At 41.1% G+C, this 20,326-nt stretch overlaps 1 protein-coding gene across 3 annotated transcripts in view; it reads right to left on the bottom strand.

Annotated features, from left to right (window-relative positions):
* Positions 1-224: 224 nt before the first annotated feature.
* LOC136885890 (U11/U12 small nuclear ribonucleoprotein 35 kDa protein) overlaps positions 225-20,326 on the bottom strand; it is a 38,848-nt gene continuing 18,746 nt past the window's right edge. For all 3 annotated transcript variants that reach the window (XR_010861639.2, XR_010861637.2, XM_067158579.2), the window contains one exon: positions 225-393. The gene's annotated coding sequence lies outside the window, so the exon portion shown is untranslated. The remainder of the gene's footprint in view (positions 394-20,326) is intronic.

The raw sequence follows: 20,326 nt of genomic DNA, 5'->3' as shown, positions 1-20,326 counted from the left end.
GTGGACACTGAATGTGTCACCAGATATTTTTTACATGTCAACATCGTACGACGTGGAGTATCCAATTTTTTTCTTTTCTTTCCGATCTGACTACCTCTGACTGGTTTGAACCTGCTATCTTGGGGTCTGGAGACCAGCACTGTACCGCTGATCCACTGGGAGAAGTCAAACATATTAGCGTGAATTTCCAGAAGGTATCGTGACACAATTTAAGAGGGGGTGGATTTATTATAAAATAATTTAATGCGATGATTACAGTACAATCAGGAACATATGAACATAAAAATCTTTTGTGAGACAGCTCTGGATCTTCAGCCTTGTCAGAAGTGAAGAGCGCAAACACAGTACGTAAAGCTGTCACCATGCATTGAGTGGTATGCGCAGTTGCCCGATCTGGAACAAGAGAGAATTTTTATAGCAATATTCAAAATCACTTGAAAGCTCCAATATGTCTGTCAAATTGAGAAAAACAGCATCAACTTCAGCATTTGAAGATTCCAAAAGAAAACCACTTAAGCTTAAAAAATTGACAAAATGAGGTTTCAGCACTTTTTTTTGAGTGTTATTAACATTCTTATTAAATAGGGGCAATAAAAGTCAATTCACTGATTAACAGCGGTTTGAAATTTTGCATCCAATGCTCAGCATCTAAAAAATGTTGTGGTGAAAAATAACACACTTAACTTAAAAGAGTGCACAGACTGTCCTCTGACCTGGTGAACACTGTAACTTTCAGGAGAATTTCCATCTTTTGGATTCTGTTCATTCACTAAACTCAGAAAGAGAGGCCAGACCCTACGTTCAACAGATTTCAATGAGCTTCAGTGTACCTGTGGGGTAGAAACTTGACAATAACTCTTGTACAGGGTCCGGCAGAAACCATCTACCATTTTACTATACGTCTTATCATCATCATATTCTAAAGGCTACCGGGCGCGTAGAGGCGCGCGGCTGTGAGCTTGCATCTGGGAGATAGTAGGTTCGAATCCCACTATCGGCAGCCCTGAAGATGGTTTTCCGTGGTTTCCCATTTTTACACCAGGCAAATGCTGGGGCTGTACCTTAATTAAGGCCACGGCCGCTTCCTTCCAACTCCTAGGCCTTTCCTATCCCATCGTCGCCATAAGACCTATCTGTGTCGGTGCGACGTAAAGCCCCTAGCAATTTAAAAAAAAAAATTCTAAAGGCTAAGCCTTGTCGCTGCAGCCACAGATGTCTATCTTGAGTCAGTCTTTTCAACTCATCCTCAGAAGCAGGTTCTTGAAATAAGACACTCTGGGTTGTCCTGTTCCTCTTTTTCCAGCAATTCTTCCTACTATGATGTTACAAAGGAACTCTTCATGCCGAAGAATGTGAGCAATAAATTTTATTTTCTGTTTTTCAACTTCAGTTAAACACTAAATACGGAATGTAAATGACTAGAGTGGTAACTAAGAGGTAACACAATGCCATTTTATGACAACAACACAAGTCATGTTGTATTTTCATTTTTTGAAAATAAATTCTTTTAGTTAACCACCGTCCCTTGCGATGCACGCTTGGAGTCAATGAACGAAGCTCTCCATTCCTTTCATCAGCATTTCAGGTGGAATTGCCTGGACCTCTTCATGAATGCATCGCCTCAGAGTATCGAAGTTGGGATACATGATGTAAACACTTGGCCCGAGAAGAAAATCTCAAGCACTCAAATCGGGCAATCTGGCCAGCCACGGTATGTCCCCGTAACGTGAGATAACTCTTCCCGTGAACAGCGTACGTAGTATGCGCAGTTGCCCCATCTTGCTGGAAATAGAGCGATGTCAAACGCCCTAAGTCTGTAATTCAGGAATCGGGAAGGTCATCAGTAAGCCCCTGTAACGTTCCGAATTCAGTGTGACCGTTTCCGTGCTTGATCCTAAAAAAACTTAGGGTCCAATAATCCTGGAAGCTGAAACACCACACCAAATCATGACCTTTGCACTATGGAGTCGTTTTTCGTGGAGTTCTTGTGGATTCACATTACTCCAGTATCACAGGTTTTGCTTGTTGACGTAGCCTCTCAGTTCAAAGTGTGCCTCATCCAACATTATCAGGCTGGGAAGAAGGTCCCTATTCTCGTCCAATACATCGATAAAGTTGGTACAGAATTGTTTCTGGAAGGCATAGTCACGCTTATGAATCACCTGCATTTTGTACGGATGATAAGGTAAATCACTGTGGAGAATGCTGCGTACGCTTCTGCCTGACATGAGTAAAACTGCAGCGCTCATTTACTGAATGCCTAGGACTCCTGTCAATAGCATTCATAGTTTCTCAATGTTTTTTGACTTTCCCAGCAATTGCAGTAGCATGAAACTGCTCAACCCATCTCTGTATTGTGTGCCGTTCTGGTACCCTTCTATGTCTCTCAAAGTCAAAACTTCTGCAGCATAGCTACCACACTGTCACCACTTTTAAAATACGCTTCAATCACAAAAGTCCTGGTCCAATGCTCCATAGTAATTAAAATGGCATCCTTCCTGCTACACGCTACCCTGCTCAGTTTTATCCGAACTGCAGGGCTGTACATGCTACCAAACTTTGAAAGTGGTAGGTTGTTTCTGCCGGATCCTGTATAAACATTTAGGTCAATACGCTTTCGTTTTCAAAACAAGAGGTCAAACGTCATGACAAAGGATCCGTTTCGGACCAAGTGAGGGTGAGGTAAATTATTTTACTTGAACATGTCAGATCTGCAACCTAATAATTTCCTAAAAATTGATTAATTCCCAATTTCAATGAGACGCATATATACTTGAGAGTTACACTGCAGTCAACTGGAGAGGTCATCGCACTTGTCTACAAACCTTGAACATCGCAGCTATGATTCTTATACAAAATAAATGAAGATAAAAATGTGAACAAAAATATTACACAAATAGCATTATACTTTATTTTCTACCTGAAATTAATATGGACCTAAACATTCTGATATTAATGTTAATTTGAGGTAGAAAATAAAGTTCAATCCAGTTTGCCTAATATTTTTATTCGGAGTTTTATCTTAACGATCTCTCAAATAATAATTTATTTCGTACAAAATATATAACTGTGAAAAGACTCATCAAGCTTCGCAGACCACTCGGCTACTACCCCGGCTGGCTGCACTGTAACTCTTCAAGTATATCGTGTGATTCAGCCGCCCCTTCAATGTAGTTTTATGCAACCCGCAATAATCATTCTCTCTTGAAAACGTCTGCCCTGCCGGTATGCTCAGACAACACAACCGCCTTACCATGACAGGACGCCATAATATTATACTCGTATTAAAAACTGGAAGGCATGTGTGTGCCTTCAAGATTATATGAACCTAACATGCCGCACTGTGACCGGAGTAAACCTAATACATGCTGTAAGCTGCTCGGTGTGCCATACGGAACCGTAGCATAGTTGGTAAAGGCACGGTGGAGTGGGCTTATATGAGAGGTGGGAGGTTCGAGTCTGAGGCAAAGATTTCATAGTTTTGAAATATTTGTTTAATACTTACCGCATGTAATGTAAGTTGAGTACCTGCTCTCGTGCAAAATGTGTGTGAATGAATGTGTTTGTGGGCCCTAAGAAGGGCCAATTAGTTAGCGGGCCGGACACATACGGACCGGAATTAATAGGAACATAACTGCCCTGATAATGTTTTATTGCAGCAAATGCTCGATGTGATACCCGTTTTGGTTTATGCACATTCGGCCCGGTGTCCAATAGATTGTCTTGCGTGCTGAAGCATTGCAGGTGTTATTGCTCGGCAGGTGTCCGTAATGAGTTGCCGGAGCTGGTCGGGGTTTTCTGGTGCTTGAGTGTAAATGACGTTCTTCAAATGTCCCCACAAGAAGAAGTCTAACGGCGTTAAATCCAGTGATCTGGTGGGCCAAGAAACAGGACCTCCTCGTCCAATCCATTTCCCTGGCAGTTTCTCGTTCAGATGGTTACAAACGGGCAAAGCTGAATGTGGTGGAGCTCCATTGTGTTGCAACCACATTGTCAAACAATCATGCAAAGGCACATCTTCCAGCAGCAGTAGGAGTTCCTGACGCAGAAAGTGCAGGTAGTGTGGGTCCGTCCAATAGCCCTCAAAGAAATAAGATCCAGTCAAGCAACCCACCAAGATTCCACACCACACATTCACTCCCCGTCATACTTGATGGGCACCCAGAGTGGATTGTCCGGACTCCAACAGTGCATGTTGTGGTGATTGATGTTCCCATTTTTGTGGAAGCGCGAGTCGTCTGAGAACAAGATTTGCAATATGAATGCTGCATCATTGTCCAGCCTGCCTAACAGACACCGACAGAACTCCATTCGAGCTTCGAAATACCGCCCATGGAGCTCTTGGTGTAGCTCAAGATGGTATGAATGAAATTTATGTTCATGCAGTATTCGCCAAACGGACGACTGGCTGGTGTTCACCTGTTATGCAATCACCTTTGTACTGATGTGTGGATTATTACGAGCTGCCTCCAGAACGCCCTCTTTCTGTTTCACCCGATGTAACAGGCCTCTCGCGGACTGGTGGCTGCTTGGAAATCATGCCGGTTGTCCTTAGGTGTCTTTCAACACAGAGGAATGTTGCAGCAGCCGGGTGTTGCCTGCGGAATACCATTCCTGGTACACACGTAGTGCCTAGCATGCGTTTTGTCTTGCTTCCCCATAAATGAGGAGCATGTCAAGTATTCCTCCGTGGAAAACATGCCAAATGAAAGCAGAGATTACATTCAGGCCCTAACCAGCAGAGTATGCGCAGGGCACAAGATGAATAACATTGTCGTTCTACTGTTTGAATGTGGCAAACGCGGGCCTGTGTTTACATATTCAAACATCATCTGAGCAATGCATGATTCGAACTGCCGATGGCACATTCCGTCGATTGCTAGGCTGACGCCTAACCACATCCGCCATGCTACACTGCTGGGAAAATGCTGGCAGTACAACGAGAGTAGAGTACATACGCCGTCCGGTTCGGTGTTTAAGACATTAATTACTACACTGTTAGCTAGTTTTATGCATTGATTCCCCTCATTAATGGTTATGAATTTCATGTTTTTGGTCCTTATTGAACTGAGAATAATATATAAGTAATAATAATAACAACCTAAACGTTTCCACCTTTTCAATACTAAAATATATTCACAAAATTATAAATTACACGGTACTAGTTTCGACCCATCTAGGGGTCATCATCAGCCGTATTGGAGCAAAGATCACTTTTGGCGAAATCCTAAGAAAATGTTATTACCATAATAACATCTCATTTCACTTGTTATTCTTTAAAATAACATTTTCTTAGGATTTCGCCAAAAGTGATCTTTGCTCCAATACGGCTGATGATGACCCCTAGATGGGTCGAAACTAGTACCGTGTAATTTATAATTTTGTGAATATATTTTAGTATTGAAAAGGTGGAAACCTTTAGGTTGTTATTATTATTACTTATATATTGATTCCCCTCTTCATTACATCCGATAACGAGGCACGGACGATGTAAGCTGTCAATAGGGTTCAGAACTGTATGCTGACTGGACATTAGTACCATACAGTATGCATGCAGGGAAATAGCCACTACATTGGAAGGGGCAGCTAAATGTGCTGACTGGACATTAGCATCATACAGTATGCATGCAGGGAAATAGCCGCTACATTGGAAGGGGCAGCTAAATGTGCTGACTGGCATTAGTACCATACAGTATGCATGCTGGGAAATAGCCACTACATTGGAAGGGGCAGCTAAATGTGTTTCATTGGAATTGGGGATTCACAAATTATTAGGTTGCGGACCTGACATGTTTAAGTAAAATGTGTCTCCTTTTACTGTTCTATTCCCACTGTTGGCAGCCCTGAAAATGGTTTTCCGTGGTTTCCCATTTTCACACCAGGCAAATGCTGGGGCTGTACCTTAATTAAGGCCACAGCCGCTTCCTTCCAACTCCTAGGCCTTTCCTATCTCATTGTCGTCATAAGACCTATCTGTGTTGGTGCGACGTAAAGCCACAAACAAAAAAAGTTACTGTTCTATGGGTGGCGTGCACCATCTTTGAGTAAATTACTCTGGAAGTAGCGTTTACTAAAGAAGTCCTTACTACAGAAGTAACTTACTACGGGGAGTTATTTACTCTGGAAGTAATGTCGGAGAGTTGATGTACAATGTACTCTTTTAGTTACTACTATAGAAGTAGCGTTCGTTACTCGTGGAGTGTACTTGTGTTTGCGTGTTTTCTTTAAATAAATGAAAGTAGATAAGCTTATGTGTGATAGGAAACGGGAAAAACGTAAACGTAAAAGATAAGTGCTTGTTGGTAGAGATAATGAAGATCTATGTAAAGTATATAGAGTGTAAGAAACACAACATAAAGATGCTGGATAAGAAAATAAATTCATGGAAAGCCGTGACAAAAGAATTCAATGCTCCGAGTGACGGAAAACGCAGTGAAGAGCAAGTTAAAATTATTTGGAAGGACTTAAAAGCAAAGGCTAAAGAAAAGCAGAAAGTCATGGACACGCGGGGAAAAATTAAAACTGATGGTGGTTTCTTCATACAGATCACCTATATCCACAACGAAATTGTTTCCCATTTTCACACTAGGCAAATGCTGGGTCTGTAACAGCCGCTTCCTTCCCACTTCTAGGCCTTTCTTCCTACCCTGTCGTCGCCATAAGAACTAACTGTGTCGGTGCTACGTCAAGCAAATTGAGAGAGAGAGAGAGAGAGAGAGGAAAAAAAAGGACCCCTTCCGATTTCTGAAAAGTTTACCGTTGTCACCGGGAGGGCAAAAAATGGGAATATGGGTGCAGGCAATTGCACCCACAATGTGTGGGAACCTGCCAATGTGAAGAATTTCCTTTCATTTTCCGAACAATCATCATCATTTGCAGGCGTACCTCCCTCTTAACCTCACTAGTGCTTTCACCACGCGATGAAAGATACGGCCAGCAGTCGTGCAGTAATCGTTAATTAGATCACCGGCAACTGTACTGAAATGTTCCGGTACAAAACACTCGTAGGGCACACAAAAACTGTAATTTGGGAGATACAACAAAATTAAGACAGGAATTCAGCTGTAAGTGGTCTCCAAGCAGATTTACAAGGAAAGTAAAGGATTCCTTCCTAAGGCCAAAAACATTCCTGAAACTCTCTCCGTGTGCACACCATACGCACTATTACATTTCGTGTCGTTTTCTGCGTCGAGATCGTCAATGTAATCTCAACAAGTCTAAACTTAGCTTCCGCCATGGACAATGTGAGAGTAAATTCTAACCTATATTCGTACGTTATTTACTTCTTTAGTAATATACTACAACATTTTACTCTTGTAGTAATTTAGTCCAGGAGTATCTGAAAGGACTAAAATACTTTGGAAGTAATTTACTCTCGTATGGAAGTTGCCGAATGCTGACTTCAAGAGTACTTTACTACGGAAGCAGAACTTGCTCTTGGTTGGTGCACGCCAGCCTACGACTTGGTCCCAAGCAGATCCTGTGTCATGACATTTGTCCTCAACATTTTTGAAAACAAAAGTGTATTGACATGAGTTACTGTTGAGTGTTGCCCCAACAGGTACACTGAAAGCTTGTTGAAATGTGTTGTTTTTTTAACAAGTGTGGGAAGGAAGCGGCTGTGGCCTTAATTAGGGTACAGCCCCAGTATTTGCCTGGTGTGAAAGTGGGAAAGCACGGAAAACCATCTCGAGGGCTGCCGACAGTGGGGTTCGAAGGCACTATATCCTGCATACTGGATACTGGCCGTGTCTATCGAGCTCAGTGGGCCTCTATTTGTGAAGCAGTTTTCAAGCAGCCTGAAGATCCATCTAAACGGTATTTAATTTTGGAGATAAACTGCTAAAATGCCACGTTCATGTCTTTTCTGCTATTGGTTTAACATCGAAGGTAAGGCTGCCACCATCTCCCGAATGCTACATAAAACATTCATGTACGACTAAAGGCAGCCGAGCAGTGCCTAAGCTGTAAACACCACATTATTACATGGCATGAATAGTTCAGGGGGAAATCAGTTGAGTTAGTCACAATTTCGTTGCCTGGTTAAAGAGCTCGGTGAGGCTGTGGAACACCCGTGCCGCCGCCAAGTTACTCGTGCAAACAAGACAGGCTATTGGCCTTACGTCCCACTAACTGCTTTTAGAGATGCTGCAGTGCCAGAATTTAGTCCCGGAGGATTTCTTTTACATGGCAGTAAATGTAGCTCACCGACAAGAGGCTGACCGGACTGAGCCACGATCGAACTGTCTCATACTCAGCCCGGAGCCAAGTATTTTTCTACATAAAACTCACAGACACATGAGCCACATGTACTCTATGAGTTTTGATTTGTGCTAAATTTGACATTTCTGTGTAGAGACAGCAGACGAACCATGATGTTGTCTGAGAAAATGAGAATTGTTTCAACAGTTGAAATTCACACAACATATACACACAACCACGATTTCGGAGCATTTTAAAGAAAATGACATGTCTGAAGTGTGGTTGCCAACGAGCACAGAATAACAGAGAGATGCTGGCATTCACTCGCTGATGCCGAGATTTGTGTCTGTCACATTACTGAAACTAACGAGCACAGATCTGAAATTAACAAACAAGCGCAGCTACTACATTATAGACCGGCTGGTTTCCATCATTGTTACAATGGTTAAATTAAATACAATAATTTTGTATTATTATATTAGTAGACTTTATTGAGATGTTGAAAAAAGTTGTAAAAAATAGAAATAAGAAAGGTATGCACTTCAGAAATCTACTTTTAAATGACAGGAAATTAAAAATAACAGAGTTTTGTACCACTTCAAATGGCAGTGCCAGCAGGATTTTATATCTACACTGTTCAGTCAATTTTAAAATACCCTACTATATGGCCCAAAATTAACATTTTTAAACCAAAAATTAATGTAAAGCTATAGTGAACAGCTTGTGATACGGATTTCAGAATAATAACACTTCACTCTGAAGGAAATAAACAGTCGAGACTCCAAAACTTGGTGGTAATAATTTTCCAGGAACTCTACACTAGTGAGGAACCAAATTAGAGATACTGTGTTGCACCCCCTTTCACCCTGACAACGAGCGGCGTGACAGGGAAACGTGGGAAGTTCCATACCACACCACAGCCTCCTCTTATGCATAGAAATTAGGAGCAGGGTCAATGGCCCTCACATCTCTCTCGACATGTCCATGGAGTGTTCACTGAACTATACTCCGCACGGCCTTACTTCTAAATTGAAGTTTCACAAAACAAATGAGCATCGCCTTTCCTCTGTTGCCAGCGCGCTACACCCGCGAGAACAGCTGATGCAATACGACCGCGGTAAACAGCCCTTGTCAAATGTAATACCATACTCAGAAAAACTAATGAATATGGATTGAAAACAATTTCACAGGAACTACACTTGCTAACATCTGACACTAAGAGGGAATATTTTATTAAGAATAAAAGAGAATGAGGAAATAACACATCACTCACGGCTAATGACTGGCACAGAAAGAGGTTATGGCCTACAAAGGGAACATTCTACTGATCTCAGAGCCACTGGAACTCTCCAACAATATGAAAAACACACTAATTACTGAAGGAAAATGCAAAAGATCGCGAACCGTACCGAATACCATACACGCTGAGTGAGATAGGTTAACCACGTGGTGAATGTAAATATTAGAGTTGGCAACTAGATTTCGAGATCGTGCTCTGCCGATATAAATCGATATGAATGGCAGCTGGGGATTGGTTGGATGTCTATGCTTCAGCGCATAACCACCAGACGGAGCCAAAATCTGCCAAAACGTCAATTTAGAAGTGGGTCCGTTCGGAGTATAATCAGCCACAATTCAGGCATGACTGGATGGTACAGGTCTCCCTGTCAGCAGGTTTCTGCATTGATTGCGAGTGAGAGACGTTGTCAGATGTTTCATCCCATGTGAACAGTCCCCATATATCCGGCCTGAACTGTACCCCCCATCAGTGCCACAACTAGTTTGTCCAGGCAATATTTCTCTATGCTTTGAGAGTTCAATGGCGGTGCTCCAGTGCCATTGTCGTTCTTTGTGGCATGCGGCGGTACCCAGGAGGTGGTCCTGAATGGTATGGCTGCTTACACTTCATTGTTATCCAGCGCTGAATTTCTGAGTAATCTGTTCCACAGTGCTCTTACCATCCAAGTCAGTTGCTGGTGACTATGGCAGTTAACCCTAGCGATGGTGGTTTTGCCCGAATCTAGGTACTTATGGTACACTCTGGACAAAGCCCAGACGTACGGCACTGACAATCGGGCTGCAATCGAATGTGCCGAGTCAGCCTGTGCTTACAGCCAGTATCACAGTTGTGTACCACAGCACTGCTACTGATCATCAGTTGCACTCGAGATGAAACATTCAGAGACAAGTTATAATGCAGAGTTTCCAGGATACAGCTTGGCAAGGGAAGGGATTGATTCCATTTTAGTTTCTCTGGAAGACTTGCTGTGACTTGACCGGCAAATCAGTGAAAATGCCACTGAAAGAAGTAAAACTACGTGATATTTACATATATCTCATTATCAGAGCTTTTATGAGGAAACATTAGAGTGGTCTACTGTGGTAAAGAAACTGCTCCATAAACTGCTCAGCAATACCATGGGGAAAAGTGTCCAAACTGACACGGCTATTGGAAAAATCTCCTGAGACATGCTAATATGGCTTCAATCAATCTTGGAAGTTTTGACGGGCGAAAATAATCATCAATAAGTTTTTGTGTAAATATGGAATTTGTCTCGTTTGGCACAACTTCTAAAAGAATTACACTAATGGGTTAAGTGTAGGATAGTTTTCTGGCTGACCGAGGCACATATTGGTTCAAACGTTGTCTACAAGGAAATCTTATGAGGCCAATCAGGATAAATTCAAACTTGCTCTAGTACAAAGCTGCTGGAACATAAACTTTCCAAGTTCCTTCTTGCGAACCTAAAGGTATACTGCAGTTCTTCCCTCACAGACGCCGTGCACGTTCCATTCTCCACGTCACACCAACTTTGTAAATTCTAGGTGTGAGGTGCAGTTGCCCAAAGTGAACAAGAACATAATCTATTGGCCACATTACAACACTCTTCCTAACGGTAGACATTAGAAAGTAAATGTGTTTTGGGTAACCACAGCAAGCAGTACCCTTCCAGCTATGTCATTAGGTTGCTGTGACAACAATGGAGCAGTCCGGTCTAAAAAACACTTGTCAGTATGGCTGCCTAAACAAATGGAAAAAAATTACAAGAGCAGCACTTTTTGTCTGACTGCAGTGCTCTTACAAAAAGCAGAAATAGAGAACTAGATAAAAAACTTCCTCCACCCAATGTCAGCCATAAAAACACAACTGTTAAATGTTTTTGTCTGTGACCGATTTATTCCTTATGAAATAAAAATGATATTCTTCTACCGCTTTTCCCACGTCTGTGGAGTTGTGAGTGGCTCTGTTTTACCTTGCTGATACCAATCGTACATGGAGGTGGTTTGTGTGGTGGTGGGTACTGAGGTGCGTTGTCTGAATATGAAGGGGGCACTGCCAGGATGAACTCAAAACACCCAGTCCCTGAGCCAGCAATCAAACCTGGACCCTTTGAACCAAGGGCCTGAACACCGACCATTCAGCCAAGGACCAGCATAGTGTAGCTGCAATGAGAGATAACGGCAGGTTGTGGGGGAAGAAGCAGATACATCCTCCAATGCTAGTTGACTGCTGAAGGCAACAGACGTGTTTTTGCAACGATGGGTATTTCCGTATCAGCTTGGCGAGCAGCAATCGGAACATGGGCAAGCAGGCAGAGAGCGTGCTGGAATGCAGACCTGCAGCAGGCAATTACCCGGGGCGTGTTGTATCGTTGGCACTCATTACCACATTACTTGTTATCGAAGGCTTGGACTTAAACCTGGGCCCTATTCAACCAGCTTCAGAAGAGGTAGTGAACGTGAAGTGTATGGAGTGTAAGGGGAGCTTAAGATCTGGTGCTAAGTGTGATACGTGTGGAATTTGGTTTCATTTCAAGTGTGGTAAGCTACAAGCCCTGGACAGTGATAACTAGGGCCCGGATTTTTAGGTTTTAAACTATTTTATTCCTTGCTAGTTAACTGCAGTATTTTACCTTACTTATCCATTTCATTACCAATGGAGTAAATTACCCGAATCTTAAAAAAAACTAAATGGGCTATTCAAGACAGTATTATGTTATTTTGAAATAGAAGTACCAAATATTAATGAAATTGAATGATTTTTTTTTTAAATAAACATTATTCACGTTTTTTGAAATGACTTCATGGTTTGGAACTGGAAGTGGTTTGTAAGTATAACTGGTGCAAGTGAAACGTGATACGATACTATTCCACTAGGGTACAGCACATATCAAGAGACAACCTCCTGGCGTTCACTGACCTGTATCTAGCAGGTACAAGCCCGCCTAACTTGCCAGCTTCAGTGCATCTCTCATTGTGTACGGTCGACTACCGCCAGCTACGGCGCTGTTCACTGTTTAGCTCTATACACATTATTATGCGAAAGACTAAAATTAATTTTCCCTATAAATCAATTTATTATTAAAGGCAGTTTAAGAAGCTTACGCATCTCAGAAGCAGCGATGCCTAAAGGCAAGTCATCTCAAAGTTGGTTGATTCGCCAGTGGATTGGTAACGATCCGGACTTTACTACAGATGGCAAAATTATATTTTGTCAAGTCTGCCAAAAGCAGGTAAGGAATTATTTAGCATACCTCCAATAAAAAAAAATCCCCATTACTATAACGAAAAGTAAGTTTTTTTCTGCTATTTGCTTTACGTCGCACCGACACAGATATGTCTTACTGCGACAATGGGATAGGAAAGGCCTAGGAACTGGAAGGAAGCGGCCGTGGCCTTAATTAAGGTACAGCCCCGGCATTTGCCTGGTGTGAAAAATGGGAAACCATGGAAAACCATCTTCAGGGCTGACGACAGTGGGGTTCGAACCCACTATCAGCCGATTACTGGATACTGGCCGCACTTAAGTGACTGCAGCTATCGAGCATGGTAATATCCGTTTATGCGAAGCGCTGGTTTCGGCAAACGTGCCGTGGAATACGCTGACCATAGCTTGCACCGTCCGAGATGCTCTTCGCATTCTTTGCCCAAGAGAAAAACAGGATGGCAAGTTTTTACTTCTTTTGAGTGATAGTGCGGCATATATGACAAAAGCTGGTGAAGTATTGAAGAGTTTCTGCCCTAACGTGCTGCGTGTAACTTGCATAGGCCATGGCTTACACAGATTGGCTGAAGAGGTTAGAAATAATTTTCCATGAGTAAACAGTATTGTTTACTGTGAGAAAGGTGTTTCTTAAAGCTCCTAGCTGCATTCTCACATTCAAGGAAATGTTGCCTCAAACTCCTTTTCCTCCCAAATCCATAATCACTCGTTGGGGGACATGGTTCAATGCAGCCCTATACTATGCCAATCACTTTGAAGACATTAAAAATGTTATAAATTCTTTTGATGTCGATGATGCACTCTGCATAGTGTAGGCTAAAACAGCTCTCACGAACACGAACGCTGTTTCACTTGCCTTCCTTAGGGCACACTTTGCTGATCTTCCTGCAGCTATTGAGCGTGTTGTGTCGACACCGTTGCCATTAAAAGATTCAATAGAAGTTGTGGACTCCATTTCGAAAAAGGAAATACCAGGACCAGTGGGTGAAGCCTATTCACTCAAGCTCACCAAAATTCTACAGTGGAACCCTGGATTTTCAGCAATGAACAGTGTGTCTGCAATACTTCAGGGAGAAGAAATTGCTGGCGAGGTACCATGGGGACCGAGAGCTATTGCTTCAATTAAGTTTGCTCCAAGGACTTCTTCTTGTGTGGAGCGTATATTTTCCTGCTATGAGAATATTTTGAGAGATAACAGAAAAAGTTTTACTCTGAAAAATCTGGAAATATATTTAGTTGTTAATGTAACAGCAAGTGAAAACTGTGTTCTGTGCTTCTGAAAATGTTTCTTGATGCATTGGAAGTGACAAAAATTTAACCTACATGAACCATTCATTGTATTTGCGCATAAATATTTTATGTTATTTTTAATTTCAGTTGGTATGATGTGTTTGAAATGCTTTCATTAAGCCATTCTGTCCCATATTTTGAAATGAGTGGTATAGTTTTGTACTAGAGAGGCGTGAAGGTTACAATAAAGTACAAAAAATAAAAATAAAAATGGAGAGAGACTAGTTGACCTGTGTAGAAACCATAATTTAATCTCAAAATCTACATGTTTTAAGAGGAAACCTCAAAAACTCAAAACATGGAAACACCCTGACTACACTAAAGGAGAATGGCAACTGGACCACGTCTGCATGGACAAATACCACCACAAAGAGATCTATAACGTCAAAGTCCTCCGAGGAATAGACACAGGTTCAGATCACTACGTAGTTAAAATTAAAATTAAACTCACTCCCCAGAGGAGACAACAAAAGCAAGCCCTTAAAACTAAAAGAAAAATAGATCCTACCCAGCTAATCAACAACAAAAATTACCAGAAAGCAACTGAAAAAATAAAAATCACAGACAAACTTGAAGACTTAGTACACAACCTTAAACAAATTGCAGAAGACCTAGCTCCAATTAAACCACGTAAAAAACACCAATGGTGGAACAGTGAATGTGATGAAACAGTGGAGAAAAGACATCAGGCATGGCTATTACATCAGTCCCAAAAGACAGAAATATCCTATCAAAAGCTAGTACAACAGAGAAAAGAAACTACCCAAGTCTTAAGAAGAATAAAAAGACAACATCATAAGGACACCCTGCAGTTAATTGAAGAACAGTTCAGTAAAACTAAATCAAGGGACTACTACAAAACCTTCAGAAAGCAGCTCCAAAAATATGAACCCCCGACCCTACTGATGAAGTATGAAGATGGTAAGCTAGCCCATAACAATAAAGACAATGCAGAAATTCTGGCTAAACATTTCAACAAGCTTTTAAATTGTGAGGAACCTACAGAACTCCTTCATTTGGACACCAACACCCCGATAAAAACATCACCAGAAAACATCAATCCCCCCACAATAAAGGAAGTCTACCAAGCTCTGAATAAATTAAAAAACTACAAAGCGCCAGGAGAAGATCAGACCTTTGCGGAAATCTGGAAATATGCAGGAACCTCAGCAAAAGTTGCCCTCCATCAACAACTTGTCTCTATCTGGATTAAAGAAGAACTACCAGAACACTGGACAACAGCCCTCATTCATCCTCTGCACAAAAAAGGGGACAAAACCGACCCTAATAACTACAGGGGAATCTCGCTCCTAGACATAACATACAAAATATTTTCAATAATCATCCTTAATAGGATAAGTTTACAACTTGAGAAAGAACTAGGAGAATATCAAGGAGGTTTCAGACCCTGGAGGAGCTGTCCTGATCAGATCATGAGTCTTAAGTTGATAATGGACTATAACAGGAGAAGAAACAGAGATATGGTGATAACATTTGTAGATTTCAAGAAAGCTTATGATTGCATCCATAGAGAATCTCTGTTTAAAATTTCAAGACACCTTGGACTACACCCCAAATTAATAAACATGATAAAATTGACTCTCACCAATACCAAGTCAAAAGTGAAGTTTAGGGGCGAAACATCAGAGACATTTGAAATGAAAACTGGACTACGGCAGGGAGATGGGCTCTCACCACTATTATTTAACTGTGCTCTAGAAATGGTAATGAGGGAATGGTTTAGAAAATGTCCCCCCAAAATAAAGATTGGCCGAAAAATCAAAACAAATTGCCTGGGTTTTGCTGACGATTTAGCATTACTAGCAGTGGACATAAAAGAAGCAAAAACCCAGATATCAGAACTTCAAAACATTGCAAATAAAATTGGCCTCAAAATATCATTTGAAAAAACAGAAATTATGCCCCAAAAACCAACACAGCTAAAAGAAGTCACCATAAATGGTAATAAAATCAAAATAGTAACTCAGTTTAAATATCTTGGAGAAGTAATAACACATAACTTAAATGAAAAAATCTCAATCCAAGTAAGAACAAATAGATTAGCTAAAGCACAAAAATTAACATGGGATATCTACAAAAAGAAATGTCTATCAATAAATACAAAAATAAAACACTACAACACAGTTATAAAACCGGAAGCTACATATGCAGCAGAAACACTCTTTTACCTGAATAAACAATCAAAGACTGACAGACTTCAGAAAATTGAAAGGAGGATTGGAAGAACCTGTATCAACAAAAAATATCAGAAAGATGGACAGTGGCGGTTAATACCTAACAAAGTCGTGTACAAAGAGCTAGAACCCATTACAGATACTATGCGTAAGAGGAGACTGGGATTCTTTGGACATATCATGAGGATGCAGGACTCAAGACTTCTGAAACAACTAGTACAACACAATCTCGTCTCAAAAAATACCACAACAGGATGTAAATGGATCAGAGAAGTAAGAGAGGATCTGAAGGAAATAGGCCTTACAACAGAAGACACCAAAAATAAGATAAAATTGAATACAAAACTCAAGAATACAAACCTCCGCTTTACCCTTACACAAAACAAACCAACAACACGCACATTTTCAACTGAGGAAAGGGCACGAAGATCGGAGCGTCTGAAGAAGTACTGGGAGGACCGCAAAGCCCGAACAATCCCTTCAAAGAGACCTGAACGACGGACTGACTAAAGTGATCCTATGTGGTCATAAAATAAGAAGAAGAAGAAGAAGAAAGTACAAAAAAGTTTGAATGAGTAGTATAACTTTAGTAATGATTGAAATGATCATTAAAAACTATTTCAGGAGGACAAAAACCTAAAAAACTATTCTGAGCTATTAAAAAACTAAAACGTGGTTTTTAAGAACATAAAAATCCAGGCCCTAGTGATACTGCAGAAGTATTGGTAATAAAATTGCAAAACTCGAAAACGTAGTTGATGCGAGTGACCCTGATATAATGAGATTAATTACATGTAACCCTAGTGATAAAGAAAGGATGGCATGTAGCAAGTGTTTCGTCAATGGGAATGTGACTAGCAACAAAACAATGTTTGACGAACTACAATGGGAATTAAATGAAGCAAATGTCATGATTGCAGAGCTACAAAAGAAGTTACAGGAAGTGTATACGAGAAATGTAGGCACTCATTCATCTGTGGAGGTGATTCTATCGTGTGGCATATAGGACAGGAAAATAGGTCAGTGAAAGTGATGTGCATACCGGGAATACGAGGTGAACAGTTGAACAGGAAAAAGAGGACGAATGTGGCGGGAATGAGGCAGTAGTAATTCTCCACGTAGGAAATAATGACTTAAAAAGGCAACGGGCTGAATATATAATGGGGGACATTTATGATCAAGTGAACTCGACTAAGAACTAAGAAAAAGTTCCCGAAGGCAAATGTAATTAGTGGTATACTAAGGAGACCAGATGTATCATGGAAGAAGAACGAAGACTGAACGAAGAGCTTAGGTGGGTTGCCGAAAGTTCCGGACCACTGTTTGTAGACGGCAACAGTTGGGTCGACGACAGGGACTTCATCTGAACCGGCGAGGAGTGGCAAGACTTGGTGAACTCTTTTCGAGGGTTACCGAGTCCTTTCCCACCCAAATGGATGACGGCGCAGAACGGGCAGCCGAATGACGATCCACGACGGAAGCAGATTCGATGCAGCTACAACGACATCAGGGCCACCAACAGGACATTGTGAGAGGGAGTGATACCAGATCAGTAAGTTTCTTAGATTGTTGCAGGTAAACTGCAGAAGTATTGGTAATAAAATTGCAAAATTCGAAAACTTAGTTGATGCGAGTGACCCTGATATAATTGTGGGAACCGAAAGTTGGTTATCGGATAATATACAGGGTGTTTCAAAAAGAATATACATATTACAAAGTAGTATTTTGTCCAAAATATCGATCGCTGCACCTCGCCTATTGGAGAAACTAATACATAGTCTAGTTTATATTAATAGCCGCTAGATGTCAGTTGTCTTCTGTTATGCTTGGTAACTGTCGTATGTTTAAAATGGCTACTCCGCAGCAGAAATCATTTTGTGTTCTCGAGTTTGCGAAGTGCAATTCCGTGATTACTGTGCAAAGACGTTTCAGGTTGAGGTACCAAATTGATCCTCTGAATGGGTGAAACATTCGCAGATGGTATCGACAGTTTGTAGACACAGGATGTATATGTAAAGAAAAGAGTCCTGGCCGCCCTCGTGTTCCTGAAGAAAATAGTGCACAAATTGAAACTGCTTTCCAACGCAGTCCTTCAAAATTAACTCGTGTTATTCGGGAGTTACAACTGCCCACAACAACAATTTGACGTGTTTTGAAATAAGATGTACAATATTATAGTTTAGGATCCACCTTTCAATTTCCTATTATTGAAAATAACTTAAATACATATAGTTGCTTAAGCAAACTTGAAATTAATGATTTTATGACCCTCTTAAAATTAGTAGTTACTAACAACTTCTTCATCTTCGACAATACAATTTATCAACAAGATGGTTTAGCTATGGGCTCTCCAGCCTCGGGGATCCTTGCAGAAATATACCTAGACTTTTTAGAACACAATTTCATTGATAACAATGACGACTTTAAACATGTATTATTTTGGGCTAGATATGTGGATGACACATTTGTTATACTGGATGATAGAGTTTTCAATGCAGCTTCTACTCTTAATAGCCTCAATAAAATTGATCCACATATTAAATTCACTCTTGAAACAGAATCAAACAAATCTATTAATTTTCTAGACATAACAATAAACAGATTACCTTCCTCATTATCATATATGATTTACAGAAAACCCACACATACAGCTAATACCATAAAACAAGACTCTTTTCACCCACAGTCACATAAACGTGCTTCATACAACAGTATGGTTAACCGCGCCTTCAAAATTCCGCTATCAAAGGATAACTTAAATAAAGAACTAAACATCATCCGCTCTATTGCCAAATTTAACGGTTATAATTCTTATTTTATTGAACAAATCATTAACAAATTTAGACACCGCCCTAACACAACACTCTTAAAAGATATTCCCAAACCAGCTGCTTACACCACATTCACATTCAATGCAAATACCTATAGTATAGCTAATGTCTTCAAAAAACATAATACTATGATTTCTTTTCGAACTAATAATAGAAACCTTGAATTATTACATAATTCCCACTCCTTAAATAGAACAAGTGTCTTTTCTAAATCAGGCGTATACCGTTTTAAGTGCCACAACTGTAATTCTTCTTACATAGGTCAAACTGGTCGCAACTTCAAAATTAGGTACTTTGAACACGTTAATGCAATAAAGCACAACAGATTTTCGGCAGTGGGACAACACATACATGACACAAAACATGCTTTCACTACAATAAACCAGGATATTGAAATTCTCAGCACTCTAAATAAAGGCCCTCTCCTAGACATCACCGAAAACTGTTTTATACACCTTGACCAGTTTTTCAATCCAAATCTTAATCTGAATGATATTTCTGAGAAACCCAATCCCCTTTTCGATTTTCTCATCTCCTTTTTAAATAACCTGAAGTCAACAAATAAGGAATCAATCTTTCACAATTTACACAATACCCTCTCATGCCACTTCCCCCTTCCGCAACACCCCCCTTGATCCTCCTCAGTTCTCCCCCTTCTCACCCAAGGGGCTCTGAACTTCGGAGCGTGGGTTGGCGACCACGGGGCCCTTAGCCGAGTCCTGGCATTGCTTCCACTTACTTATGCCAGGCTCCTCACTTTCATCTATCCTGTCCGACCTCCCTTGGTCAACTCTTGTTCCTTTCCGACCCCGACGCTTTTAGGTTTCCGAGGGCTAGGGAGTTTTTCATTTTCACGCCCTTCGTGGCCCTTGTCTTCTTTTGGCTGATATCTTCATTTTTTCGAAGTATCGGATCCCTTCCATTTTTCTTTCCTTCCCACCCTCCATCCCCCAGAGGTTCTGAACTTCGGAACGTGGGTTGGCGACCACGGGGGTCCTTAGCTGAGTCCTGGCATTGCTTCCACTTACTTGTGCCAGGCTCCTCACTTTCGTCTATCCTGTCCGACCTCCCTTGGTCAACTCTTGTTCCTTTCCGACCCCGACGCTTTTAGGTTTCCGAAGGGCTAGGGAGTCTTTCATTTTCACGCCCTTCGTTGGCCCTTGTCTTCTTTTGGCTGATATCTTCATTTTTCGAAGTATCGGATCCCTTCCATTTTTTCTTTCCTTCCCACCCTCCATCCCCCAGGGGCTCTGAACTTCGGAACGTAGGTTGACGACCACGGGGGCCCTTAGCTGAGTCCTGGC

Source organism: Anabrus simplex, chromosome X (genome assembly GCF_040414725.1).
Source record: "Anabrus simplex isolate iqAnaSimp1 chromosome X, ASM4041472v1, whole genome shotgun sequence".
NCBI lineage: Eukaryota > Metazoa > Arthropoda > Insecta > Orthoptera > Tettigoniidae > Anabrus > Anabrus simplex.
This window is presented reverse-complemented; position numbering and strand designations above follow the sequence as displayed.